Source organism: Pristiophorus japonicus, chromosome 14 (genome assembly GCF_044704955.1).
Source record: "Pristiophorus japonicus isolate sPriJap1 chromosome 14, sPriJap1.hap1, whole genome shotgun sequence".
NCBI lineage: Eukaryota > Metazoa > Chordata > Chondrichthyes > Pristiophoridae > Pristiophorus > Pristiophorus japonicus.
The window spans coordinates 14792609-14813449 of NC_091990.1; the positions used below are offsets into that span (position 1 = coordinate 14792609).

A 20841-nucleotide genomic window follows, 5' to 3' on the forward strand; every position below is an offset into this window, starting at 1 on the left:
ATGGTTGCGAATGCTTCCACCTTGTCTTTTGCACTCAAGGGCTTCACCATCTTCATTGCCTGTTCCCTCCATTAATTGTTTAATTATCTGCCACTATTCATGGCTGGATGTGGCAGGACTACAGAGCAGTCAAAGGAGTCTATACAGATTAAGTCGATGGGCTAAGGAATGGGAGATAAAATTTAATGCAGATAAATGTAAGGCCATGTTCAGTTACTTTTGCTGTAGGCAGAAATTTCACGGTGTTATTTTCTTTAAAATGTTAGCTATGATTATTCACTTCTGTAACAAAAATCAGCTCAGTGGAGCCCATGAAATTGCAAATTGCACAACTGAAACAAGGATGCTCAATTGACTAATTTATTTGAGTAAACCTTTTGTAATTTGTATGTAACAGGTAAGTATTAACCAATTGGTAGCATCAAAGTTAAGGGACCAAACCTCCAGAGACTATTTGTTAAAGGCAAATCGTGTTTAAGTAATTTGATTGAGTTTTTTGATGAGTTAAGAGAGAGGGTTGATGAGGGCAACGTGGTTGATATGGTGTACATCGACTTCAAAAAGGCGTTTGATACAGTGCCACATAATAGGCTTGCCAGCAAAGTTGAAGCCCATGGAATAAAATGGACAATGGCAGCATGGATACGAAATTGACTAAGTGACAGGAAACAGAATAGTGGTGAATGGTTGTTTATTGGAGGAAGGCACACAGTGGGGTTCCCCAGGGGTCGGTACTGGGACCACTGATTTTCTTGATATATATTAATGCCTTGGACTTGGGTGTACAGGGCACAAGTTCAAAATGTGCAGATGACACAAAACTTGGAAGTATACTGAACAGTGAGGATAGTGATGGACTTCAAGAGGACGTAGACAGGCGAGTGGAATGGGTGGACATAAGGCAGATGAATTTGAATACAGAAAAGTGCAGTGATACATTTTGATTGGAAGGACAAAAAGAGGCACTATAAACTAAAGGGTACAATTCTAAAGGGGGTGCATGAACAGAGAGACCCGAGTGCACAAGTCATTGAAGGTGGCAGGGCAGGTTATAAAAGCAGATCGGACCCTGTGCTTCATGAATAGAGCTATAGAGTACAAAAGCGTGGAAATTATGATGAACCTGTATAAAACACTGGTTCGGCTTCAACTGGAGTATTGCGTCCAATTCTGGGCTCTGAACTTTAGGAAGGATGTGAAGGCCTTGGAGAGGGTGCAGATAAGATTTACAAGAATGGTTCCAGGCAAGAGGGACTTCAGTTACGTGGATAGACTGGAGAAGCTGGGGTTGTTCTCCCCAGAGCAGAGCAGGTTGAGAGATTTGATAGAGGTGTTCAAAATCATGAGGGGTCTAGACAGAGTAGATTGAGAGAAACTTCCCATTGGCGGAAAGGTCGAGAACCAGATGACATAGATTTAAGGTGATTGGCAGAAGAACCAAAGGCTACATAAGGATAAACTTTTTTTTACACAGCGAGTGGTTAGGATCTGGAATGCACGGCCTGAAAGGGTGGTGGAGGCAGATTCAATCATGGCTTTCAAAAGGGAATTGGTTAAGTACCAGAAGGAAAAACATTTGCAGGGCTACGAGGAAAGGGCGGGGGTGTGGGACTAGCTGAAATACTCTTGCAGAGAGTAGGCACGGGCTCGATGGTCTGAATGGCCTCCTTCTGCGCTGTAACCATTCTATGGGCTCAATTTTCACCAGTGATTTGCGCCTTTTTTTTTGCGCACACTACTTTTTTTGGTGTAAGTTAAAAAATGTAAGTTTCCCAAAGGAATATGCACCAGCGTAACTCAGTAACGATTTTTTTAGGTTAGTTTTTTTTTTTGCGTCATGTCCGTGCCAGTTTTTGTCAATTATGGAAGTTTGCCCCCCCAAAAATTCTCCTAGGTCAGTGTATGTGACCACTCCCGAAAAGCCTTCTGGTAACAGAAGCCTGCACTATGCGATCAGATGGCATCAGAAGACTGCACAACGCATCAAATGTAGTCCGGGTGGGCAGGGGACTGTGGAAGGTGATTGGAAAGCATCAAAAGACTGCACTATGCATCAAATGTGGCCGGGGGGGGGGGGGGTTGCAGGGGTTCCCGATCACTGCGCCTGCTCAGACCTGGGTGTGGTCCATACAGACCTATGGGAAGAGAGAACAAAGAACCTTGTCCTGCCTGCCTGCCATTTTGAGCTTCTTGCAAAGGTAAAAATTTAAGCATGGGGGCAATACTGATAATCCCATGTGCAAGCCTTTTGCATGATGGTGCTGCAGGGGAGACAATTGATTCGACGTCATTGCATGAGGAACCTCAGAGTCCGTAGGGTGGTGGGCAGGAGGCCCTACCCATGTCGGGTATATCGAGACAGGCGTGATGCAGACTGTGTCAGAAGGCTGCGTTTCCGCAAAGAGATTGTAACTTGAGATCTGTGAGTTGGTAAAAGCTGACCTGAAACCTCGAAGCGTCAGGAGGACTGGTTTGTCAGTTGAAGTGAAGGTTACAGCTGCATCCGGATTATTCTATGCATCCGGATCATTCCAAGCTACAACTAGGGATGTGCGCGCCATCTCTCAACACGCAGCACATGTCTGCATTCGGCAGGTGACTGCTGCACTATATGCCCGGAGGAATGACTACATAAAGTTCCCCATGACCACCCAGGCAATGCGTGACAGGACTGTGGGCTTCTCCAGGATTGCTGGCTTCCCAAAGATACAGGGCTGCATTGATTGTACCCACATCGCCTTGTGAGCACCTTTCGAGGATTCCGAGATGTACAGGAACAGAAAAGGCTTCCACTCCATTAATGTGCAGCTCGTGTGTGACGACATGCATCGCATCATGTCAGTTGATGCAAGATACCCTGGGAGCATCAATGATGCACTCATCCGACGCGAGATCGTTATATCTGCCATGATTCAGCAGCAGCCAGAAGGGTAGAGCTGGCTACTGAGAGATAAAGGGTACGGCCTCGCCACCTGGCTCACGACGCCCCTACACGTAACCCAGACGGAAGCTGACCGGGATACAACATGTTGTACATTGCGACACGCAGCATAATAGAGAGGACCATTGGCCACTTGAAACAGCGTTTCCCATGCCCGGACCATTCAAGAGGCTACTTGCTATACTCCCCTGAGATTGTCGGTCAGTTCACTGTTGTGTGCTGCATGCTGCATAACTTAGCCATCATGAGGCAGCAGCAGATGGTCGTAGAAGACCCCCCCCTGATGGCGGCTGATAATGATGAGGAAGATGCAGATGACAAGGAGGAGGAGGAGGATGAGGAAGCCATGCAACTACCTGAACCCAGAGCACGACGGAGGAGGGCGGGCCATCGTGCCCCTTTAACGATTGCTCGAGCCTTGTGCCAGCAGCTCATTCGTGAATGCTTTGCTGCCTGAAGGCTCAGCGGCAACTATTCCACATGGACCATGTTTACTGCATGGACCTGTTCCGTAATGTTGTGTTGTGTTGTGTTAATGGAACAAATGATGGAAATTATTCTAGTTTACTTCAAAAGTTGTGTTAATAATCGAACAAATAATGGAAATGATTCAGTTATAATTTAAAATATATTTTATTCAAAAGTTTAACAAATATTTGTTTGTACTTCACTTTAATAAATATATTCTTGTATCAAACTTTAAAGTTTCCACTTAAGATCACTTAAAAACTTTTAAATTTGTAAATTTACATAACTTACAAAAAACTTTAAATTTGAGAACAGTTACAACAGTAACAACAATAATAATAACAACAACAGCAGCAAAGAAAGGCTGCACCCATCTCTCCTCCACCTTATTTTAAGATCGCTCGCTGCGCTTGGTGACTCCACCACCCCTGCCCACAGGTGGTGGCGTAGCGTTTCTTGGGTTGGTACCAAGCTTATTCTTTCGAACATCTCGGGTACTTTTTGATTGGGGGAAGGGGGTCAGGTGATAATGTGGCTTGGGCCTCTTCAGAGGCTGGTCAGGGATTTGGAGTGGCAGTTGATTCTGTCAATGGGCGCGGGGTCTGCGCGTGTTCCTTTATTGCAGCAGCTAACTCCAAAATACCCTCCTTCACGTGTCCTGACAGTATCTCAGCTACCTGTGACATGCCCTCCCTCATGTTGAGCAACAGTGTGTCAACTCCCTGCAACATTCCCCCCCTCATGTTCCCAGAGTGTGTGAACTACCTGCGACATTCCCTCCCTCATGTGTATTGACATGGTTTCAGCTGTCTGAGATATTCCCTCCCTCCGGGACAGTGTCCCTATTTCTCGTGAGAGTGTTGTTACTTCTCCCGACAATCCTTATACCTCATCACCTATCCCACTGATGGTATCCAGGAGTGATTGCATAGGTCAATGCTCTCCGCACACATTGCCATCATTTGAACCACATCTGTTTGATCCTGCACCTCAGGAGAGCACTGTAGAGCTCTCCTTCCCCTCCTCTCCCTGGGTGTGGCTCGCAGCATCCTAGTGGGACCCGCAGCCTGGGACGGTGGGGCCCTGGGTGTGCCTCATTGCACCCCACTGGGTCCGCAGCCTCGGACGGTGGGGCCCTGAATGTGCCTCGTTGCACCCGACTGGAATTCCCAGCCTCGGACGGTGGGAAACCATGGAATGTCCCACCAACACTCAAACCACTAGTCAGGGAAGGGGTTAGCACCTCAATGGGCGGCACCTGCACCTCCTCCAAAGTGAGTACAACAGTGGGGACTTCATCCATCCTCTCCCCCTCACCCCCATGCTCTTGGTCTGGAAGGTGGGATTGGAAGATGTTCTCCTCTTCAGGCTCGTCCTCGTCTGAATCTTCTTCTGCATCGTCAGGGTTGGCCTCAAGTTCTACAAAATATAACAGAACAGGCAAATGGTTATCAGCAGAGGAGGGGGCAGGGTGGCATGTGTAGCCACACACAGTGCAGGCAGCAGGTTGATTTGAAGGACCATGATGAATGATAGCACATTGCATTAATCGAAGCGTAGCTGACGGAGACATCCCCATGAACCGAAGCATGGCGAGCCCGCGCAGTACTTAACATTTAGGAAAGCCAGACTGTGGAATTTGCAGGACTTACCCTCTTCCTCGAGTTTGGGCCCAGCTTGTGCAGCGGTGGTTGCTTTTCTCCAGACAGGACCTATTAAAGCAGCGACCCTCTCTTCCACGGGTGTCAGTGGGTGCAGATTTGCCGGGTCTCCTCCTGTTTGAGTTCTTCCTCGTTTGTTGTGTGCCACTTTCCACTGAAAAGATGAAAATATAATTTTTTTTTAAAGAGAGGATGTATGTCTGCTGGATGGGACATATACAGATGGTCACATTTACAATTGCAATTCCATTGAAAAATGAAAATATTACTTACACTAACTACTTGACCAAGGTCCTGCCACTTTTTTTTGCACTGGCCTCAAGACCTAGGGGTAGTCATCATTGCACAGTAATCTTCTGCAAGTTGATTCCAGCGTTACTTCATTTCTTTGGGTGGAACCTTTATGTAACCTCTGCTGGTGTCCAGCTCCTGCCAACTGCCCTCCATGACAGTAACTAGTGCCTCCACTTCATCCTGTAAGAAATTCTTGGTCCTTGCACCACGTTGCATCTTCTATTGTAGCTCCAATTTTTCCAATGCTCTCACACAGCACTCAACGTTGTCACACACACAATTGGCTGTTTAAAAATGGCCGATTGCAGACCGGGAGCTGTACTGCACATGCGCGCCCACAGAATCACGTCAAAAACTTCCTCTTTTTTTTCGCGCATGCGCAGAAGGGGCGGCATCGTTTTTTCGGCGCAGATAGTTGGCTCCATCCCCCTAGGCTACAGCATAGGCTGCGCAATGCCAATTTTGAAAAATAGAGCGGGGAAACCTGGCACATTTATTTTTGGATTAGTTCTGGCCTAGAAAAACATTCTGGCAATACGCCCAAAAACGGCTTTGGGCAAAATTGAGCCCTATGATTCTATTTTATTCTATGATTAGATTAAAAGCGACGACCAGGAGCTTTGCGGATTCTCATCATGGGCCTGTCATGCAATTCCCTAAGGTAAGTCTATAGCTTCTTTTCAGATAACTGAATACACCTTGTCTACATGATCTCTTTAAGCAATGTTCCAATCAGCAACTCAATTCCTTCAAAAAGAAAGAAACAATGCTGTGGCTCTGTGTGTAACAGAGATATGCTTGGTGAGCTCGAGAAGAAAGCTAAATCACTTGATATGTATTAACAGACATGGCTCAGCTCTGGTGCCCTGATGCAAGCAAATCTCAAGACAGGATAATGCCCAAGACTGTTTTTTTGATATTATTGTTAATTTGCCAAAAGGATTATGGAAGAAATGCAGATCTATGGCTGGAGCAACACGAGCTGTATAACTAGTTGGCAAAATTGTAATTAAATATCGTACCACCGCTTTAAAGCCACATATTTGTTTTGTCATGTTTATGTATATTCAAAATTCAGTGTTCGTTGGAAATAATACACAGTACACTGTTAGTCTGTGTGGATTAAACTTACTCAAACCATACATCCGTGAAATCCATTATGTTGATGTACATATTGATCAGGAACATCAACAAACATCGGAGCAAAAACTGTGATAGTTGAGTTCATCACTATTGTAATTTATGAGAAGAATTTCAAGATAGAAAACCGATGAATATTAAAATAATTTGTAACCCAATTACAGCAGGATTAAAGTTCTGCTACACATCCCTGGATGGATACACATAGAAAAAAAAGTGAAGAATTGTAAGACATTAATTTGCACCTAGCTCCTCACAGAATGACAACCGAATCTAGTGATCCTAACCCCTGTTTACATAAAATGAAAAGAAAAATAGGAAGAAAAAGAACAAAAGGAAAAGGATATATTTGTTAATAAGGCAGGCACTGAAAATGTTTGTAAAGGTAAATGAGCAAGTTGATGGAATTTGAGGCTGAACGTCTGTTTCAAACTGAGACAATGAGAGTCATTTAATTCCTCCTGAATCATTATCCCAGACTGACCCCGAATCATGTTGAGATGGTTTCTTTAGACCATCCCAAGAGGTATGGGGAGGGCGGGGAAAGAGGCAGATGGCTTTACTGACAGATTCACTAGCAAATCACTGAATGGGGAAGAAGTCAAAGAGACAGCTGAGAAAGGAAGAATAGAAACACTTGGGCAGGCAATCGGGTTTTAAACAGGAGGCTGGGAGGTGTGGAGCTGAGCCTGGAGCGGAAAGCTAAGATGCAGTAGGTCAGTTTTTGTAGTTAGCCCAGAGAAGGGTCTGAATGTATGTTTCCCCTCCTCATTTTTCAAGGAGAGAAATGAAAACTGAATGGGGGAAGTGAGGTTTGTTTACAACTGTTACTCAGTTGACAAAATAAGTACCTTAATGATTCGTAACAGGGCTTATTTCAAAAAAAGTGTTTCAGTCCAGCTACTGAAGATTGGAGAGGTGCAGGTGGGGGAATGTGCAAAATCATTACACCACTGGGTTATGTAATTATATTAGATATTGAGCAATAAGGGCACACTCCTGAACATAAGACCCTCGGCCTGCTTACAAGAATGACCTGCACAGCTGTACCCTAGAATATCAGACCCTAAACCTATAACAACCAGTGAACTATTTTCTTGTTATTCAGTGGTTTCCCAATTGCTTAACTTATTCATGCCCTCAAAGTGTTCAGTTCATATAACAGCCTCAGTTAATGCTTTGAGATTATATGATTTAGTAATTTCTATCTAAATGCAAAAAAGATTTACAAGGATGATACGTGAACTGAGAGAATACGGTTATCAGAAAACACTGAAAAGGCTCGGGCTCTTTTCTCTAAAACAGAGAAAACTAAAAGGTGACCTGAAAGAGGACTTTAAAAGTATACAGGAATTCAATAGGTTAGCTATATAGATCTTTCCACTAGTGGGGTGGGGGGGGTCCAAAACTAGGGACAGTAAATTTCAGATGATCACTAATAAGGAATTCAGGAGTAACTTCCTTACTCAACGAGTAGTGAAAATGTGGCACTCACTACCAGATGGAGTGATTGAGGTAAAAAAGCATATCTGCATTTATGGAGAAGCTAGATAAGTACATGAGGGAGAAAAAAATAGGTTGATAGGGAGAGATGAAGCAAATGGAGTAGGAGATTGCTTGTGTGGAACATAAACAGCCTTTGTATGCTTATACATTTAAAAAATACTGCTTACTATCATCTAGAACAAAATACAAGTACATACACAATACCCGTATTAAAGCTACAATGTTATATTTGTCAATTGCATTCATGAGGAAGCTAGATAAGTATATGAGTGAGAAAGGAATTAGAAGGATATGTTGATCGGGTGAGATGAAGCAACGGAGTCGGAGAATGCTTGTGTAGAGCATAAACAACAGCTGTTCCTGCACTGTAATTTCTATGTAATTCTACGTATTTGTCCAATGTTCACATATAAAGAATAGCAACTGGCTCTCAGCAAGAATTAGTGTCATCAGAAAAGAAGAAAAAGCTAGGGTGGGTGTGATTAAAACCAAACAACAAATTTTATCAAATTGAACTGAGGAATCTAGATGGTACCACTGAGAGCGTGTCTTCCCCAATCTCCTGTAACATCACAGCTAAAGCTGCAAAACTGAAGAGAGGTAGCTAATCTGATATGTCTTTAATAATAATCCAAATGGCAGAGGTAAAGCTGAGAAAACTTATCTTGTTGGAGTCAAATCTTGAAAGTTATTTTCCCACAGTAGGCCAAACTTTCATGTTTTATTTACAGACCAATTGATTTTGCCTGTCCTGGCAATGCACAAGATAACTTAATTCTACCATAGGACGTACTGAGAAAATGGATTGCAAAGTGTTGAAGGTGATAACCCATTGTCTCATCTGTCTTGCCAATTACCTGTTATCTATGTCTAATTTCAAGTCAGACTTTCTTGTGTTTGGCCAGAAGACACAATCAATTGATCCCTGAATAAAATATGATTGTGTCCTGTTATTTCGTGTCTTCTAACTTCAAGGAGCTTACTACCCTAATTTCACACTGCTGTGGTAAAGTTGTTCATAAAGAGTTGCTAACTCCATACACCAGATAAAAATATAAATATTCTACATATGGTTGTAAAAGATGAATTAAAACTTGAGTAGAATCTGTCCAACAGGTTCGAGGCTCTTACTCCCTGTGTTGCCAAGAGCAAGGACTGTAGGGAGAATGAACAAACTGACCACAGCACCGTAGTACAGGGGGCCATTCAAGTTGGGGGAGTAAAAAGAAATGTGGTAGTGGTAGAAGACAGTATAGTTAGGGGGATAGATACTGTTCTCTGCAGCCAAGAGACTGAGTCCAGAAGGCGGTGTTGGGTTAAGGCTATCTGCTCTGGCTGGAGAGGAATTTGGAATGGGAGGGGAAAGATCCTGGTGTCATAGTCCACGTAGGTACCAATGACATAGGTAGGACTAAGAGGTTCTGCTGAGAGAGTATGAGCAGCTAGGGCCTAAATTAAAAAGGAGAACCACAAAGGTAATAATCTCTGGATTACTACCCGAGTCACGAACAAATTTGCCTAGGGTAAATAGGATCAGAGAAATGAACGCGTGGTGTGAGAAATGGGTTTCAATTCATGGGGCACTGCACCAGTACTGGGATAGGAGGGAGCTGCTTCGTCAAGATGGACTTCTTTTGAACCAGGCTGGGGCCAGTGTCTTGGCGAATCGAATAACTAGGGCTGTAGATAGGACTTTAAACTAAATAGTGGGGGGAGGGATCTGGAGTGCAGAAATTTTAAAAGTCAAAGGGAAAGAAGAAGGCAAAAATGCAGGGTAGCGATAGGGGTATTGATAACAAGAGTGTGACAGGAAGGGACAGAGCATATACACAAAAGACAAAATTAAAAGCTCTATATCTGAACGCACGAAGCATTCAGAACAAGATGGATGAGTTGACGGCACAAATAGAAATAAATGGGTATGATCTGATTGCCATTACAGAGACGTGGTTGCAAGGTGACCAAGGCTGGAAACTAAATATTCAGGGGTATCTGCCATTTGGTAAAGATAAGCAGAAAGGAAAAGGAGTTGGGTAGCTCTGTTAATAAGGGATGAGATCAGTACAGTAGTGAGAAATGATACTGGTTCAGAAGATCAAGATGTAGAATCAGTTTGGGTAGAGATATGAAATAATAAGGGAACTAAGTCACTGGTGGGAGTGGTCTACAGGCCCCCAAACAGTAGCCACATTGCAGGACAGAGTATAAATAAAAAAATAATGGAGGCTTGAAATAAAGGTACGGCAATAATCATGGGCGATTTTAATACTGATCGGACAAATCAAATTGGCAAAGATGGCCTTGAGGAAGAGTTCATAGATTGTATGCGCGATGGTTTCTTGGAACAATACGTTGTGGAACCAAACAGGGAGCAGACTATTTTAGATCTGGTAATGTGTAACGAGTCTGGATTAATTAATGATCTCGTAGTGAAGGATCCTCTTGGGAAGAGTGATCATAGCATGGTAGAATTTCAAATTCAGTTTGAGGATGAGAAAGCTAGGGGGCCAAAATTAATCAACTCACCGCCCACTGCCGCCGACACTCCTCATGTCGATCAGCCCAGTGCCACTTTTGACGTGGCCTGGAGCAGGCGGGAGGGGAGAGCCGCTGGGAACCGTCCGCCTCCCGCCCGCCGAGCTCCCATATTCATGCAGGCGGGAGTCGGCGCCAGAACCGGGGTGGACCGCTGGCTGGAGGCTGGTCTGTCCCCGATGGCAAGCATGAAGATCCTGAAAAAAAGGTTAGTGAACATTTTATATATTTTTTTCCCACAACGACTTACCTGGTAATTACAAAGTTATGAAGGCAGAGTTGGTTAAAGTGGATTGGGAAAATATATTAAAGGGTAAGACTGTAGAAAAACAGTGGCAAACATTTAAGGAGATATTTCATAACTCTCAGCAAAGATGTATTCCATTGAGAAACAAAGGCTGTAAGAGAAGGATGAACCATCCCTGACTAACTCAGGAAGCAAAGGATGGTATCAAATTGAAAACAAAGGCATACAATGTTGCGAAGAACATTGGAAGGCCAAAGGATTGGGAAATTTTAAGAAACCAGCAAAGGACGACTAAAAAAATGATAAAGGCAAAGAAGATAGCATATGAGAGTAAATTAACAAGAAATACAAAAACAGACAGTAAGAGCTTCCACACGTATATAAAAAGGAAGCGAGTAGTTAAAGTAAACGTTGGTCCCTTAGAGGATGAGACTGGGGAATTAATAATGGGTAACGGGAAAATGTCGGAGACTTTGAACAAATAATTTGTATCAGTCTTCACGGTAGAGGACACTAAAAACATCCCAATAATTGATAATCAAGGAGCTAGTGGAGGGGGGTGGGGGACTTAAAACCACTATCACTAGAGATAAAGTACTTGGCAAACTAATGGGACTAAAGGTACACAAGTCCCCTGGACCTGAAGGTCTGCATCCTATGATCTTAAAAGAAGTGGCTGCAGAGATTGTGGGTGCATTGGTTGTAATCTACCAAAATTCCTTGGATTTTGGAGAGGTCCCAGCGGACTGGAAAACCATAAATGAAATGACCCTATTTAAGAAAGGAGGGAGACAGAAAACAGGAAACTATAGATCAGTTAGCCTAACATCTGTCATTGGAAAAATGCTGGAGTCCACCATTAATGTAATGTAATGTAGCCAAGTTTGCTGATGATACAAAGATGGGTGGGAAACCAAATTGTGAGGAGGACACAAAAAATCTGAAAGGGATAGACAGGCTAAGTGAGTGGGCAAACATTTAACAGATGGAGTATAATGTGGGAAAATGTGAGGTTATCCACTTTGGCAGAATAGAAAAGCAAATTATAATTTAAATGGAGAAAAATTGCAAAGTGCTGCAGTACATAGGGACCTGGAGGTCCTTGTGCATGAAACACAGAAAGTTAGTATGCAGGTTCAGCAAGTAATCAGGAAGGCAAATGGAATGTTGGCCTTTATTGCAAGGGGGATAGCAGAGAAGTCCTGCTACAACTGTACAGGTCTTCACGGCAGAGGACACTAAAAACATTCCAATAATTGATAATCAAGGAGCTAGTGGAGGGGGGCGGGGACTTAAAACCACTATCACTAGAGATAAAGTACTCGACAAACTAATGGGACTAAAGTTTGGTAAGGCCACACCTGGAGTACTGCGTACAGTTTTGGTCTCCGTATTTATGGAAGGATATTCTTGCATTGGAGGCTGTTCACAGAGAAGGTTCACCAGGTTGATTCCGGAGATGAGGGGGTTGACTTATGAAGATAGTTTGAGTAGGTTGGACCTCTACTCATTGGAGTTCAGAAGAATGAGAGGTGATCTTATTGAAACATACAAGATAATGAGAGGGCTCAACAAGGTGGATGCAGAGAGGATATTTCCACTCATTGGGGAAACTAGAACGAGGGAACATAATCTCAGAATAAGGTGCCACCTATTTAAAACTGAGATGAGGAGGAATTTCTTCTCTCAGAGAGTTGTAAATCTATGGAATTCTCTGCCCCAGAGAGCTGTGGAGGCTGGGTCATTTAATTTTTTCAAGGTGGAGATAGACAGTTTTTTGAGCGGTAAGGGAGTAAGGGGTTATGGGCAGCAGGCAGGGAAGTGGAGCTGAGTCCATGATCTTATTGAATGGCGGAGCAGGCTCGTGGGGCCAAATGGCCTACTCCTGTTCCTATTTTTTTATGTTATTATGTTCTCATTAAGGAAATAGTAGCAGGACATTTGGAAAATCAAAATGCAGTCAAGCAGAGTCAGCATGGTTTTATGAAAGGGAAATCATATTTGACAAATTTTCTGGAGTTCTTTGAGGATGTAACGAGCAGGGTGGATAAAGGGGAACCAGTAGATGTTGTATATTTGGATCTCCAGAAAGAAGTCGATAAGGTGCCACATAAAAGGTTACTGCACAAGATAAGAGCTCACGGGGTTGGAGTAATATATTGGCATGGATAGAGATTGGCTAACTAACAGAAAACAGAAAGCCGGGATAAATGGGTCATTTTCAGGTTGGAAAACTGTAACTAGTGCGGTGCCACAGGGATCAGTGCTGGGGCCTCAACTATTTACAATTTATATTTCTGACTTGGATGAAGGGCCCGAGTGTAACGTAGCTAAATTTGCTGAAGATACAAAGATAGGTGTGAAAGCAAGTTGTGAGGAGGCGGCAAAGAATCTACAAAGGGATATAGATAGGCTCAGTGAGTGGGCAAAAATTTGGCAGATGGAGTATAATGTGGAAAAATGGAAAAACTTTGGTAGGAAAAATAAAAAAGTAAATTACTATTTAAATGGGGAGAGATTACAAAATGCTTAAGTACAGAGGAATCTGGGGGTTCTTGTACATGAAACACAAAAAGTTAGCATGCAGATACAGCAAGTAATCAGGAAAGCAAATGGAATGTTGGGTTTTATTGCAAGGGGGATGGAGTATAAAAGCTGCTCTGATTCTGAGGGTGCTTGACAGAGTAGATGCAGAGAGGATGTTTCCCCTCATGAAGGAATCTAGAACTAGGGGGCATAGTTTCAGAATAAGGGGTCGCCCATTTAAGACAGAAATTAGGAGGTGTTTCCTCTCTCAAAGGGTCGTGAATCTTTGGAATTCTCTACCCCAGAGAGCTGTGGAGGCTGGGTCATTGAATATATTTAAGGTGGAGATAGACAGATTTTTGAATGATAAGGGAGTCAAGGGTTATGGGGAGCGGGCGAGGAAGTGGAGTTGAGGCAAGGATCAGATCAGCCATGATTTTATTGAATGGTGGAGCAGGCTCGAGGGGCTGCTCCTATTAGTCCTGCTCCTATTTCTTATAATAATAACGAACAATAACTTTTATTTATATAGCGCCTTTAACGTAGTAAAACGTCCCAAGGCGCTTCACAATAGTGTTACAAGACAAAACGGATAAATTTGACACTAAGCCACAAAAGAAGAGATTAAGGCAGATGACCAAAAGCTTGTTTAAAGAGGTTGGTTTTAAGAACCATCCTAAAGGAGGAAAGAGAGGTAGAGAGGTAGAGAGGTTTCGGGAGGGAATTCCAGAGCTTATGTTCTTATAGAAGTCTTTATACTATCAGGATTTTACTTGACAGCACAGGATACAGCAATATTTTCCAGATAGCAAAGTGTACAGCAATAGAAGTGATAAAGCTTTCCTATTATTATGATCACTCCACCTGATCCAAAATAATTAATAGAAAATTGTATTTCCTTCAAATTTGGAATTTTTGACTAATTATAATGAAGTTCTGAAAAACAGGAAAATAAAAATCAAGTGCGGAGGAACTAGATCTGGCTGGAAAATATACATACATCCACCTACTGTAACATTTGGGACATTTACCTAGAAATGATTTAGTTTTAATGTATATAATAAGCTATCTTAAAAGAAAATGGAACAGGCATTAATAATTTTTTACTTTTGCATATTACACCAGTGTTAGGACAATGGAGAGTCTCCTTAGCAGTTCTTCGTTCTGTGCTCCCCAGTAGGGGGCTTAATTAAACAAACAAAACAGGTGTCATGATCTTCCAATACCTAGAGATATAGTGGGCTGGCGGGATTTCCATTCAAGATGGTAACTTTAATTGGCAGCTTTGCCAACCAATCCTCATCACAAAGAGTTGGGGGCGGAGGGGGGGGCGTCAGAGAACAGTCTTTCTCTGACTCTAGTCACTCCCTCCCTCCCTCAGCATAATACACTTTCTAAAATTTATAAAACACAAAGAAAAAGCTACAAAAGGTGTGTAATCAGGACACTATCATTTTCTCTCACACACACTGTTTTAAAAAAAACACTGAATATATAAAAGCTTTCAAAGTTTGTCCACTTGTTTTTCAGAATTATTTGAAGAAAAGCTGCTGAGCAAAAATAGCTAGTAGCTGAACAAAAAATTGAATTAATACAACTGGCTGAATGGTGGGACGACAACTGGAATATTCGGTATACTTTATATGCTCAACCTGCATGATCCAAAATCAGCACAGTCACAGTTCTGCACAAAATATCAAGTCCAATCCCAGACTATTGGGAGAAGCTGAGGCTTTCAAGTAAAATGTTTAATTAGCTATTGTAATTATATAGAAGACAATTCAATGGATACATTTAATTATGTTATTGTGAAATATATAAATCCACAATATAATCCTGTTACTTTTGATTTTTTTTTACGAAAACAAATTGAGTTGTCTTGTAGTTCAAATTAAACAATTTAAATAACGGTAGGAAGCATGTTTGCACAATTTCAATTCAAATTAGTTGCTAATTCACATTAAACAATTTTGAATGAAGAGTGGGCTCTATGCACATACACACACCAATCTAAACACATATACACACACATATAGACATTCCCATGCACAAGTCCATAACTGTGTGCTCATACACACCCACACACAATCATATACTAACACATGTATATGTGCACACATACACAGAAAGTAAACAAATAGCTCCATTATTTTAAAGCAATAACAAAATATTTTTTCTCAGAGGTCCCTTTTTAAAATGTTGAGGAATGTAGCTCTAAGAGTTTGTACAAACAAAATACAATTCTGAAACTATTGGCTCTGATTGTGATTCTCAAAGCTTGCTCTTTTGTACATATTCAACGCATCCATCTTTATAATGAGATTTTATTTGAAAAACAACTCAGCTTGCAAACCCACTGCAATGAATACATTTGTCTTTACTTTTATGATAAAAAAGAAAAACCAAAAATACTGTAAGTCAAAGATAAACAGAAAATGCTGAAAATACACAGTACGCCCATCAGCATCTGTAAAAGACAGGCTAAATGTTTTGTGTTGGAATTTTCCATCAGGATTACAAAGGGTCTCAACCTACAGTGTTCGACACATGCTCCAGTGAAGGGTCTCCATAAAACCTGTCTGTCAGTTAACGTTTTGGGTTGATGACTTTTCGTCTGAACTGGAAAAAGTTCAGATCTAACAGGTTTTAAGCAAGTGCAGAAAGGGGACAGGGGAGGAAAGAAAGAATTGCATCTATCACGACCACCGGACGTCTCAAAGCGTTTTACAGCCAATGAAGTACTTTTTGAAGTGTAGTCATGGTTGTTAGGTGCCAATATGCACACAAGCAAGCTCCCACAGAAAGCAATGTGATCATGACCAGATAATCTGTTCCTGTTATGTTGATTGAGGGATAAATATTGACCAGGACACTGGGGATAACTCCCCTGCTCTTCTTCGAAATAGTGCCATGGGATCTTTTATGTTCACCTGAGAGACCAAATGGGGCCTCAGTTTAACGTCTCATCCGAAAGATGACACCTCCGACAGGGCAGCACTCCCTCAGCACTGCACTGATATGTCAGCCTAGATTTTGACATTCAAGTCCCTGGAGTGGTACTTGAACCAACAGCCTTCTCACTCGGATGCGAGTGAGTTACCAACTGAGCCACAGCTGATACAGGACCTGCTGCATATTTTCAACATTTACTAACAATGAGACATAGAAAATCAGATGGACTTTAAAATATGTTTGATTAAAATATGTTTCACTAAAAATAAACATACACATGCACATACACACATTTAATCAACATGCTGAATGATAAAATTGCTGCAACATTTAGAACTCAAATATATCTTTCACGTAAAGTTAAATGTATACCAGGTATACACAGAAGGTAATATTTTAATGAATGAATAAAACCTCCTCTAAATTAATGAAAAACTGTATTTGTTTCAGCCAGTAGTGCCCATCCCCCACCTGCTGCTCTTACCTGCTGGACTACTGACCAATCCAATGCTTCTCAGTTTTACTTTGCAGTTGTTTTGGTTCTGGGCAGAAATTCACACGCTCTTGGGTTGAATTCCATTTTAGCGATGACATCTGGCCTTTTCAGAATGGCAGGCAGTGACTAGTGGAGTGTCGCAGGGCTCAGTGCTGGGACCCCAGCTCTTTACAATATACATTAACGATTTAGATGAAGGAATTGAGTGTAATATCTCCAAGTTTGCAGATGACACTAAACTGGGTGGTGGTGTGAGCTGTGAGGAGGACGCTAAGAGGCTGCAGGATGATTTGGACAGGTTAGGTGAGTGGGCAAATGCATGGCAGATGCAGTATAATGTGGATAAATGTGAGGTTATCCACTTTGGGGGCAAAAACACGAAGGCAGAATATTATCTGAATGGCGGCAGATTAGGAAAAGAGGTGCAACGAGACCTGGGTGTCATGGTTCATCAGTCATTGAAAGTTGGCATGCAGGTACAGAAGGCGGTGAAGAAGGAAAATGGTATGTTGGCCTTCATAGCTAGGGCATTTGAGTATAGGAGCAGGGAGGTCTCACTGCAGTTCTACAGGGCCTTGGTGAGGCCTCACCTGGAACCTTGTGTTCAGTTTTGGTCTCCTAATCTGAGGAAGGACGTTTTTGCTATTGAGGGAGTGCAGCGAAGGTTCACCAGACTGATTCCAGGGATGGCTGGACTGACATATGAGGAGAGACTGGATCAACTGGGCCTTTATTCACTGGAGTTTAGAAGGATGAGAGGGGATCTCATGGAAACGTATAAGATTCTGACGGGACTGGACGGGTTTGTTGCAGGAAGAATGTTCCCGATGTTGGGGAAGTCCAGAACCAGGGGACATAGTGTTAGGATAAGGGGTAGGTCATTTTGGACTGAGATGAGGAGAAACGTCTTCACTCAGAGAGTTGTTAACCTGTGGAATTCCCTGCTGCAGAGAGTTGTTGATGCCAGTTCATTGGATATATTCAAGAGGGAGTTAGATATGGCCCTTATGGCTAAAGAGATCAAGGGGTATGGAGAGAAAGCAGGAAAGGGGTACTGAGGGAATGATCAGCCATGATATTATTGAATGGCGGTGCAGGCTCGAAGGACCGAATGGCCTACTCCTGCGTCTATTTTCTATGTTTATATGTTTACTGTTTGCCTTCTACTGAGAGTGTATTTTCTGCTGAATTGCCTCTATTCTGCTACTAGGCCTACTTATGCATGCTCAGTTCCTGCTCCTCCCCGGGATCTTTACGTTCAGCTTGCTCGGATCTGTTCCTGCCAGATTCCATCCTGCTCTGGATTCTGCTCCCATGCTACTGAATTATCGGCGTTTTGCTCGCTTTCTGTTGCTCTGCTCCACTCTCTCTTCAGAACTCCTCCATTACCTTGCACTGGACTAAGTTGGACTGGCTCCTCAAGTTCCTGCTGCTGCTCCTTATTTTGTGCGCCCCTCAGACCAGCTCTCTCATCTGCATTAATGACATGAATTCACCCTTCATCCTTTCCTCGCTCCCAGGACATCACTGCTCTTCGTCCTTTGGGTTTCAATCTCGTGGTTCTTGTTCCTCTGTTGGTCTACCAGATCTGCTGGTGTGCAATGTTTACACCACTACACACCTCAGCTGGACCCCAGGATCAACCTCTGCTAGCTCACGGTCAACTCTACACTCCTCCTCAGCCTCTTGTTCTACTGGACAGCATTCACTAGCACGCATGCATCTTGAATGGCTTCTGGGTCTGCTCCCTCTCCACAACTGTCTTTGAATGTGGATATTAGCTTGTGCACACTCCAAATTGACTGTATGCTATCTGTAAGCCCACTTCATTCCATCACGTCCTCAGACTTTAACTTTGGACTGTTCATCTCCTCTCTGTCCTCTGTTTATGACCAGGAACATCTCTCCTAACTCTGCCATGTCTATGTAACCTGAATTCCTTCGTTTCCATTCATATGCACATTTGGCTGCCACTCCAGACCTAACTCCATTACATCCATTCTCGTTATTTTTCTCGTATCTTTTTCTTGTTTCATCCTCTTCCGGTCACCCACCCATGCCACCTTTCAATTATCCCTCTCAGGTACTTTGTGCCCCAATCCCAATTTTAAGCAGTGCACTACTCCTCTGCCTTCCAACTCTTCTGCCACTGTTCCATGCTTGAATTCCCCTTGGGTACGCCCACAGCTATCCTCTGTGCCTCTCCTGCCATTCTCTGGGGGTTCACTGAGGCACCTGGTGCTGCCTTCCAACAAGCAGCAACCCCAACTGCCTCATCGTTCTTTCTCGCTCACCTTTCTGCCCAGCTTGCCAGCTAGGGGCTAACCTTACGAGCGTCTGTTCGATCTCACTCACTCACCCAACCCACCGCTGCTCCCTTGGGCTCTACCAGCCTCTCAACAATCACCACCCCTCTCCACAATTTGCTCCAGAATGTCTATTCTTTCATGAACAAGGCCCTTGCTAGCCACAAGCATATTCTGGATGATTACATTGGCATCCTGGATTTGACTGAAACTTGGCTCACAGGTTGGTGGAAAGTATGGCCAGCTTCCTTCCCTGGCCATACTTTCCACCAACGGCCTTACCCAATGTGCTGATCTAGCGGTGTGGCCATTATCACTAAGTCACACTTTGGTCTCCACTCCTACTTCTCTGGCACTTTCTCCTCCTTCAAGCACCTCATATTGTTCCATCCTTCTCGCCTTTCTTTTAAAATCTTCATTGTCTACAGCATCTCCAAGTTCGACCTCGAGTTTCTCCTCAAGATATCCTCTCCAAATTTCCCTCACGCAGTGACTCCTTACCCGTAGTGATTTCAATATTCATCTCAGTTCCCACTGTCCTCTGAACTCATTACTTTCCTGAACTCCTTAAACCTCTGTTTCCATAAAAACCTTCCTACCCATATTCATGGACACCATCTCAACCTTGCTATATCCCCCTAAGGCACTTCAAAACTCTCAATTGCCTAGCCTTTGGAACTCCACCCACCATAACCCATAAAATTCAAAATTCTGCTGCCATATCCTATGCAACACCAAGTCCCACTCACCCATCACCCATGTATTCGCTGACCTACATGTGCTCCTGGTCTCACAACACCTTAGATTTAAAATTCTCATTCTAGTGTTCAAATCTCTTCATGGCCTCGACCCTCTTTATTTCTGGAACTTTCTACGGCCCGACAACTATTTTTGTTGTATCTGTAAACAAGTGTCCTCTGGTTAAAGGGCGTGGGGGGGGGGGGTGGGGGCAGGGGGACACTAAAACCGACAAACTTAAGAAACAAATTAAACTTTAGACATGTGATTCAAATTAAAATTTGGTTGCCGGAGGTGATGAAGCACTCCAGTCCCTCCGGCATCCACCTCTCGCGGAAGGCCTCGAGCGTACCGGTGCACACCGCGTGCTCCATCTCCAGGGACAACCTGGCTTGGATGTAACCGTGGAAGAGAGGCAGACAGTCAGGTTGAATGACCCCCTCGACTGCCCGCTGCCTGGACCGGCTGATAGCACCCTTGGCCGTGCCCAGGAGCAGTCCTACGAGGAGGCCTTCGGACCTACCCGCTCCCCTCCGCACAGGGTGCCCAAAGATCAGGAGTGTGGGACTGAAGTGCAACCAGAAATTGAGGAGCAGCCCCTTCAACATATAGGTGGAACACGGACTCCTCTAGACTCTACAGCGCTACAACCGTCCCCACACCAGCCCCCTCTTTCAAACTTTCAGCTGCTCTGACTCTGGCATCTGGTGCATTCTCCCCCCACCTCTCTGTCCCACAATTGATGGCCATGCCTTCAGCTGTTCAGCCCCACATTCTGGAATTTCCTCCTTAAAACCCACACTGACCAGCCTCTGGTCACTGCTCATAATATCGCCTTCTTGGGCTCAACTACCATTTTTTGTTTACATCTTTGTGAAGTGCCTGGAGATGTTTTTCTATGCTAAAGATGCTATATAAACGCAAGTTGAAAATAAAAATTAACCTAAAACCACACAGGTTGAGGCAGGATTGCGATGTAATATTGTACTCCCGATTTTAAAGTTCTCATCCTTGTTTTCAAATCCCTCCAT

General features: G+C 43.3%; 1 long non-coding RNA gene across 1 annotated transcript in view; it reads right to left on the reverse strand.

Annotated features, from left to right (window-relative positions):
* Positions 1 to 20841, reverse strand: part of LOC139279741 (uncharacterized) — a 63441-nt gene that overhangs the window by 42191 nt on the left and 409 nt on the right. The window lies entirely within an intron of this gene.